This window comes from Schistocerca gregaria, chromosome 3 (genome assembly GCF_023897955.1).
Source record: "Schistocerca gregaria isolate iqSchGreg1 chromosome 3, iqSchGreg1.2, whole genome shotgun sequence".
Lineage (NCBI taxonomy): Eukaryota > Metazoa > Arthropoda > Insecta > Orthoptera > Acrididae > Schistocerca > Schistocerca gregaria.
In genome coordinates this window covers 489,801,571-489,811,156 of record NC_064922.1, presented here as the reverse complement: position 1 = coordinate 489,811,156, position 9,586 = coordinate 489,801,571, and the positions used below count along the sequence as shown (strand labels likewise).

The 9,586-nt window shown below is 42.3% G+C and overlaps 1 non-coding gene across 1 annotated transcript; it reads right to left on the bottom strand.

Moving 5' to 3' along the window:
* Positions 1-5,479: 5,479 nt before the first annotated feature.
* On the bottom strand, positions 5,480-5,554 carry Trnas-cga (transfer RNA serine (anticodon CGA)). Its single transcript has one exon. It is a non-coding gene; the product is annotated as a tRNA-Ser (tRNA).
* Between the last annotated feature and the right edge of the window lie 4,032 nt (positions 5,555-9,586).

Genomic DNA, 9,586 nt, shown 5'->3' with positions numbered 1-9,586 from the left:
GCTTGCAACGGGTGGTGGCGTGTTTGTCGCTGTTAGTAGTAGTTTATCCTGTAGTGAAGTAGAAGTGGATAGTTCCTGTGAAATATTGTGCGTGGATGTTACACTCAACAACCGAGATAGGTTGATAATTGGCTCCTTTTACCGACTTCCCGACTCCGCAGCATTAGTGGCAGAACAACTGAGAGAAAATTTGGAATACGTTTCACATAAATTTTCTCAGCATATTATAGTCTTAGGTGGAGATTTCAATTTACCAGATATAGATTGGGACACTCAGATGTTTCGGACGGGTGGTAGGGACAGAGCATCGAGTGACATTATACTGACTGCACTATCCGAAAATTACCTCGAGCAGTCAAACAGATAACCGACTCGTGGAGATAACATCTTGGACGTACTGATAACAAACAGACCCGAACTTTTCGATTCTGTAAGTGCAGAACAGGAAACCAGTGATCATAAGGTCGTTGCAGCATCCATGAATATGGAAGTTAATAGGGATATAAAAAAAGGGAGGAAGGTTTATCTGTTTAGCAAGAGTAATAGAAGGCAGATTTCAGACTACCTAACAGATTAAAACGAAAATTTCTGTTCCGACAGTGACAATGTTGAGTGGTTCTGGAAAAAGTGTAAGGCATTTGTAAAATGCGTTTTAGACAGGTACGTGTCGAGTAAAACTGTGAGGGCCGGGAAAAACCCACCGTGGTTCAACAACAATGTTAGGAAACTACTGCGGAAACAAAGACAGCTTCACTGCAAGTTTAAACGCAGCAAAAACCTCTCAGACAAACAGAACCTAAACGATGTCAAAGTTAGCGTAAGGAGGGCTATGCGTGAAGCGTTCAATGAATTCGAAAGTAAAATTCGATGTACCGACTTGACAGAAAATCCTAGGAAGCTCTGGTCTTACGATAGTAAGTGGCTCGAAACGGCATATGCAGACAGTCCGGGATGATGATGGCACTGAAACAGAGGATAACACGAGTAAAGCTGAAATACTAAACACCTTTTTCCAAAGCTGTTTCACAGAGGAAGACTGCACTGCAGTTCGTTCTCTAAATCCTCGCACAAACGAAAAATTGGCTGACATCGAAATAAGTGTCCAAGGAATAGAAAAGCAACTGGAATCACTCAACAGAGGAAAGTCCACTGGACCTGACGGGATACCAATTCGATTCTACACAGAGTACGCGAAATAACTTGCCACCATTCTAACAGCCGTGTACCGCAAGTCTCTAGTGGAACGGAAGGTTCCAAATGATTGGAAAAGAACACAGGTAGTCCCAGTCTTCAAGAACGATCGTCGAGGAGATGCGCAAAACTATAGAGCTATATCTCTGACGCCGATCTGTTGTAGAATTTTAGAACATGTTTGTTGCTCGAGTATCATGTCGTTTTTGGAAACCCAGAATCTACTCTGTAGGAATCAACATGGATTCCGGAAACAGCGATCCTGTGAGACGCCACTCGCTTTATTTGTTCATGAGACCCAGAAAATATTAAATACAGACTCCCAGGTAGATGATTTTTTCCTTGATTCATACGGAATATCAGACAAGCCGTGTTGCTGGATTGAAGAGTTTTTAGCAAACAGAACACAGCATGTTGTTATCAATGGAGAGACGTCTACAGACGTTAAAGTAACCTCTGGCGTGCCACAGGGGAGTGTTATGGGACCATTGCTTTTCACAATATATATAAATGACCTAGTAGATAATGTCGGACGTTCCATGCGGCTTTTCGCGGATGGTGCTGTAGTATACACAGAAGTTGCAGCGTTAGAAAATTGTAGCGTTATGGAGGAAGATCTGCAGCGGATAGGCACTTGGTGCAGGGAGTGGCACCTGATGGTTCAAAATGGTTCAAATGGCTCTGAGCACTATGGGACTCAACTGCTGTGGTCATCAGTCCCCTAGAACTGAGAACTACTTAAACGTAACTAACCTAAGGACATCACACACATCCATGCCCGAGGCAGGATTCGAACCTGCGACCGGAGCAGTCGCACGGTTCCCGACTGCACGCCTAGAACCGCGAGACCACCGCAGCCGGCTGGAGTGGCAACTGACCCTTAACATAGTCAAATGTAATGTATTGCGAATACATAGAAAGAAGGATCCTTTATTGAATGATTATATGATAGCGGAACAAACACTGGTAGCAGTTACTTCTGTAAAATATCTGGGAGTATGCGTGCGGAACGATTTGAAGTGGAATGATCATATAAAATTAATAGTTCGTAAGGCGGGTACCAGGTTGAGATTCATTGAGAGAGTCCTTAGAAAATGTAGTCCATCAACAAAGGAGGTGGCTTACAAAACACTCGTTCGACCTATACTTGAGTATTGCTCATCAGTGTGGGATCCGTACCAGATCGGGTTGAGGAGATAGAGAAGATCCAAAGAAGAGCGGCGCGTTTGGTCACAGAGTTATTTGGTAACATTGATAGCGTTACGGAGATGTTAGTAAACTCAAGTGGCAGAATCTGCAAGAGAGGCGCTCTGCATCGCGGTGTAGCTTGCTCGCCAGGTTTCGAGAGGGGGCGTTTCTGGATGAGGTATCGAGTATATTGCTTCCCCCGACTTATACCTCCCGAGGAGATCACGAATGTAAAATTAGAGAGATTCGAGCGTGCACGGAGGCTTTCAGATAGTCGTTCTTCCCGCGAACCATACGCGACTGGAACAGAAAAGGGAGGTAATGACAGTGGCACGTGAAGTGCCCTTCGCCACACACCGTTGGGTGGCTTGCGGAGTATAAATGTAGATGTAGATGTAGATTTAGGTCTTCGTCACATCTTTGGCGGCGGGATTTAACGGCAGCGCGTGCGCTCGGCCAGAGGCGGGAGCGGGTATCCGCGGTGTGCGGTGTACAGCACGCCGAGGGGCCGAGTGGGCATCACGAAGGGGCGCCGCCAGCCGCTTCGACGTGTTTAATCGTGCAAGGCATATCCATTGCCTGTGGTGATGGGGTTTTACTAGAGTTTGGAAGGACAAATTCCTTCGAGTCTGTTACGAGCTACACAGGCCGAATGAATTGGAGTCGTCGAGTTCGGTGGGTGGTGTGCATCTTAACTCAATATTCCAGTGTACTAAAACCCTTTGGGGCTGTTCTAGTTGTTTATCACTCAATTCGGTGTCATGACTTGATACCTAGACGGCAGTTAAGAAAGTGTAGCTACGCCCAACAAACAAACACGATGTATGGCTAAATACGTAGGTAGAATTGCAAAAAGTTGTGCGTAAGTTGGTGCCTGGCGTTCCAAGCTATGCCGGGATATTTTTCCCATTTTACCTTGTAGTTCATTAATGAGGTCTGGTGTTTAAATGTGTGCCGAGGCAACTGTGCATCTTTTTAACTTCCAGGCCATTATTTTATTGGTGGTTTTAAGCTGTTGGTCCATTAAATTTTAAGAGCCGTGACTGGCCAAGAAACTCACGTATGTTAATTGTGCTTGCATTTAGGTGACATATATCATTGAAAGTTATTGATAACCTGTAAAATACTTTCTGTCGCTGATGTGTTTTATGTTGCAGATCATTGGCAGTGGTCGACGCGAGCAAACTGGGAGCCGAGTACCCTACGGTGGCAGAGTGATATTTAAGGTCCTACCTCCACCCCCCCCCCCCCCCCCCGCATGCATACTAGGTTATGTTGTTACTGTTTTATGATTCCATCCTTCGGGCGAAGAGTTATGGTGTCTGAAGTTTAAATTGCAGTGCAAAGTTGAGCACATTTCATTTTCTGTCACGTGGATCTCTTGTATTGGTTAAAATCCTTTGGTGTGCTCTCGCGTCCATCTGATTCATGCGCAGAATTGAAGCGGTCTCGTTTTACGGGCTATTTGTCACATTGTTATGTTTTAGTAGCAATGGTTTTATGAATATTTTTTATTAATCAACTTGGTTAATCAGAATTAAAAAAAATTTGGGGGAAATTAATGCACCTCCTCAGTCGTGGAAGTGGTCCTTGTTTTTACTAATAAAGCTTTTACGAATAATGTGTAATTTAAGGAAAGTTGGCTAAAGAAATGTTGCAAGATGTGTGTTTTGGACTTAATGTATCTTGTTTGTGGTTGGAAGTAATTAGAGTTCTGATAGGAATCGTGTGGATATTAGTTTCATTTAAGTAATGAAACTTATCTGAGTTAGTACACATAGTCACATTCAATTTTTCAGGTTTTATGGGAATTGTTCTAATTAAGGAAATTTATGTCATTTGTTAAAGTTATGGGGCTTTATAAGGCAATCGCCTTTATATTATTCTTGTGATGGGGATATGATAAAACTTTGTGATTGTAATAAAGAAAGATCTGGCAACTATGTATTGCATAACAGGTACTCCTTAGCTGCCTTTTTAAATAAGTATATTTTTGCAATTTTTTTTATCTCTTTTGGTAATGTATGGTACACTTTTATTCCTTTGTAGAATATGCTACCTTCACATGTCCCCTCCACTGGGGGCCGAAACCTGCAATAACCCTAAGTTCGGTGCGGGGCGGCGTTTGAGTGGGTGGACTGCTGTGGCCTATTGTGGGGTTGTGAACCACTGAGGGCTACGACGGGACGAAACCTCTCCGTCGTTTCGAGGTCCCTGTCTGTTTCGCGGAAGATACGTTGCTCTACGTAAATATCGTTTACAAGGAACGTACGTGTTTTCTTTGTTTTTCTACTGATTGATGAGTACATAGATCTCATAGAAGTGTTAATTTGCTATCAACATTAAGGTTAAAGGATTTCGTAATGGTGTCCCACAAAGGGCAACTGATCGACAGAAATGACTAAAGAAGTTCGTAACGCAACGGACTCGCTTGCGTAAATTAAGCGACTCATTGAGCAGAGTATTCTTAGTTTAGTCGTGGAGTATCACGTATCAAGGTTAATGACGACATCTGTGTAAACAATACTGTTTTAAAGAATACTGTAAAAAGAAATAAAAAACACACGCTCATGTGGTCAAACGCAATGTCACACAATGCATACAAACGGCTCGTCTGCATTTATTTGCAAAATGAGGCAGAGTGTGGTGCTTACTAATACAGGCCTAAAGCGCTGAATGTGCGACCTTTCCACGTGAGAGTACGCTCATAACGTACGTCGCGGCGTAGCAGTAGTTGGTCGCTGCCTCTTGTCCTAATTTTGCAATGATATGAAGACTGACGTGATCGCTGATCTCACTAACCTCACGAGGAAATAACTTAGAAACCGTTTGGTATCTACGAAGTAATAGAATTATCGAGACAGAACGACGCCGCCGGCAGAACACGTAGCCATTGCGGATACAGTCTGCTCCGTACGAGCGACCCAGTTGCCACAGGATCAGATGAAAGCTCCCGGTCGCGATCTCCCACATTACGCAAATGGGCCACTGCTACAACTGGAATTGCGTTTCCAAAGTCGTACAACTCTGATCAGATTTATTAAGTTTTTCAAGCAATTAACAGTAATAACAATGAATCTTCCTGGCAGATTAAAACTGTGTGCCGGACCGAGACTCGAACTCGGGACCTTTGCCTTTCGCGGGCAACTGCTCTACCAACTGAGCTACCCAAGCACGACTCATGAGCCGTCCTCACAGCTTTACTTCTGCCAGTACCTCGTCTCCTACCTTCCAAACTTAACAGAAGCTCTCCAGCCAACCTTCGTATCAGCGCACACTCCGCTCATTCTGGAAACATCCCCCAGGCTGTGGCTAAGCCATGTCTCCGCAATATCCTTTCTTTCAGGAGTTCTATTTCTGCAAGGTTCGCAGGAAAGCTTGTGTTAAGTTTGGAAGGTAGGAGACGAGGTACTGGCAGAAGTAACGCTGTGAGGACGAGGCGTGAGTCGTGCTTGGGTAGCTCAGTTGGACGTCGGCACGGTAGCTCAGCGTGTTCGGTCATAGGGTTCAGCTGCCCTCTGTAATAAAAAAACTGAGTTAATGAATCAACATAGAACTTAAAACGGATGTCTTACGACGTCCGCCCGAGCAGATGAAAGGAACAAAAGTGAACAAAATGAGATTTGAAAAAAAAAAAATAATGTTTGTAGAGCAGTTGCCCGCGAATGGCAAAGGTCCCGAGTTCGAGTCTCGGTCCGGCACACAGTTTTAATCTGCCAGGAAGTTCCATATCAGCGTACACTTCGCTGCAGAGTGAAAATCTCATTCTAGTAATAACAGTATTTTAGATGCTTTTAAATATATAATATTATTCATTAAATTTAAACATCTACTGGGTGATGTTCACAAACACGTAACGCTTTTGGAAGACATAATTTTCGTCTTGGCCGCTCAAATTATTTAACTGTAAACTTCACGAATGCAGTACCGGAATTTATCCATTTCAAGCGAAGAAAATGAAAAAAACGAAGTTTACTATTTTTTAATGAACATAAGATAAATTTACGAAACTGTGTATTAACATAAGAACAGCTACATAAGTCCAGACAACAGGCAACAACTATACAAAGTGTTTTGGCAAAAGAGATATATTTTAATATCATTTTTCTTCTCATCGCTCAAGCTCTCCAAAACCCACAGTTCATGCAGCTTCCCGATTTCAACGTGCTGCGCATTATGAATTTCACAGTTTTGAAATGCACATTTCGGGTTCCCCTTTCACCACTTCAGTCCTCGACCTTTACGGTGTCTTCAATTCATGTACACGAGCTCATATTAACCAGCAAGTTCCTCTTTAATATTATTCCATTGATTTCCAGTGGTTCTAGGCGCTGCAGTCCGGAACCACGCTGCTGCTACGGTCGCAGGTTCGAATCCTGCCTCGGGCATGGATGTGTGTGATGTCCTTAGGTTAGTTAGGTTTAAGTAGTTCTAAGTTCTAGGGGAGTGATGACTTCAGAAGTTAAGTCCCATAGTGCTCAGAGCCATTTGAACCATTTGATTTCCAATTATTGTACTTCGTGAGAGCTCCATACGGCTTAAACCTTGGGCATTTGTATCTTAGACTCTTAAGTTCAGTTTGGACAGGTGACGGCCTATTCACTGCATACAGGAATTGAGTTGAGTTGTTCTTTTGCTTATGAGGCACTCTTAGAAGAAACTTTGAGAAAGAAATGAAGCACATTGACGCTGTTTCTTGTTCACAAGAGGGCTGAAATTATCCTCCCACAGCGGGTTATACGGAATATAATACAAAATTGCATATACTTCTGCCATGAGTGTTTTTAACTGTACGGAATTATAACTTAAGTGAACTGGACGATGTGCGTTGTTACCTAAGCCGGCCGGTGTGGTCGAGCGCTTCTATGCGCTTCAGTCTGGAACCGCGCGATCGCTACGGTCGTACGTTCGAATCCTGCCTCGGCCATGGATGTGTTTGATGTTCTTAGGTTAGTTAGGTTCAAGTAGTTCTAAGTTCTAGGTGACTGATGACCACTGATGTTTAGTCCCATTGTGCTCAGAGCCATTACTTACGTAAATAACTAGAGATCGTAGTTGGAAGATGAGTATTACGATATGTTAAACGCCCATTTATAAATAGGTTTTCGTGTGTAGCTGTGGAAGGTAAAAGAAGAATTTTTTCTGTAGTAAACATTGCATTATATTTGAATAACGAATTTTTTTGTTATTATAATTTCCTGTTTTGATACAAATTTCGATACGCCGTAATACACTTCCTAGCTGCTGACGTCACTGGCATTTCATGATCACACAGCACAACAAAATTTTCTGGATATCGGAGTATATTATTAAATTTCAGTAGATGAAAAGACGTAGCGATAAATCACGACAGTTCTTGCGTACCACTGTCTATACAAAAACATAATTAGGTCATTCCTTCCCTGCTTGCTACGTCACGTTGTCATTCGTCTGAAAATAAGAAACGGGAAGATAAATGCCTGAAGACAGTATTTTCAAAAGCTCAAACTACATCTCATGGAAAGAGCATAGCACAAAATTCAGATCGTTGCTACAAATGTCTCAGATGCTAGCGTTTTGTATAGCTTGATGTGTAAATCATGGTACACTTTATAATGACAGGATCTAAATCAAACATTCTAAAATGGTTTCATGCAGTACCATAAATCCAGCACAATGGTGGCGAGGCCCGGACCGCCTTTTCTCTAATTTTTGCTGATGACGTTCTACGTAAAATTAAATGCGTTTATTCATTGTGGAAGTATCACTGAAGTGTCGCCGAAAATTAATCATTTGATCCTTTGCTAACAGTAAAAAGTAATGAAAAAGATATGTCCAAGTGCATAGTAGAAAATGAAAAAAAAATCCTTAAGCGTTCTTCCTCATAAAGAATTCCAAAGGAACGCCCTGCATTTTCAGATCGTTTCTGGTAACAAGCAGCCTACTGCTATTGTGAAGTGGAGGGACACGTTCTGAAGTCAATCTCAAAGCCGGGTCGTGCCGTAACCTTATTTTCCCTGGCTGTTTACCTAATCTTTACAACCAATCTCGTTTATCCGTTTGCTCTTCCTCAAGAAGTTTTTACATTTAGGAGGCGGGTTATTTGCATCCCAATAACTCGGTAGATGAAAGATACTGGATCGGCGCCGTAGGAGTTAGAACTTTTCCTCTAGTGTGTACTCTGTTATAGGTAAGTAAGTGCTTGAATGACCATATCTGTGCGTTATTTTCTGGTTCTCAGTCGGTATTATATTCGGCTCCATTGCCAGCTAAAAAGCGCTTAATAAAGGAGGCAAGATGCTAAAAAAAAAAGAAAAAAAACTTGAAATGGTGCACGTATATCTGACTGTTAGAAGAATGAATATGAACAACAGGAAAAGTTGCGTGTTGTACAATATGTCAAAAATAATGAAAAAGCAAGAGGGAAGTGCTTGGATTAAAAATGGTGTAGGTCAGGGCTTAGTGTTGAACCTGCACTTCGAAGAAGTAGAGGCCAAAATAAAGGAAAGACTCAGGAGGATTAAAATCCACCTTGAATGGATGTCAATGATAAGATTAGGTGATTACATTGCTTTCCTCAGGGTAAGTGACGAAAAATTGGACCTGAATGGGCACAGAATATAGGATGACATGAACCAAAGAAAGGTGAAAGTAATAAGCAGTAAGGGTAACTATATTGACGATAAAGGTAATATCGAATTTGGGACCGCGTGGTACGCGAAGGAATTCTACTAACTTGAAAGTATAATAACAAGTTTCATAAAAGAATACATAGCCAATTTTAGGCAGCAACTGACAGATTTATACCGAATAAACTAACCGACCTGATCATCCTTGGTAGGTACACAAAACGGGTTAGAACACTGTTGCAGAAACTACGAAACAAACTTACTAAATTTAAACAGACGCAAAATCCCCAAGATTGGCGATCCTTTACAGAAGCTCGAAATTTAGCGCGGAGTTCAATGCGAGACGCCTATACCAGTTTCCACAACGGAACTTTGTCTCGAAACCTGGCAGAAAATCGAAAGAGATTCTGGTCGTATGTGAAGGATGTTAGCGGCAAGAAACAATCAATGCCTTCTTTCGCGATAACAATTGAGATACTATCCAAGACAGTGTTGCCAAAGCAGAGTTACTAAACACAGCCTTCCGAAATGCCTTCACAAACGAAGACGAAGTAAATATTCCAGAATCCGAATCGAGAACAGCTGCCAACATGAGTTAC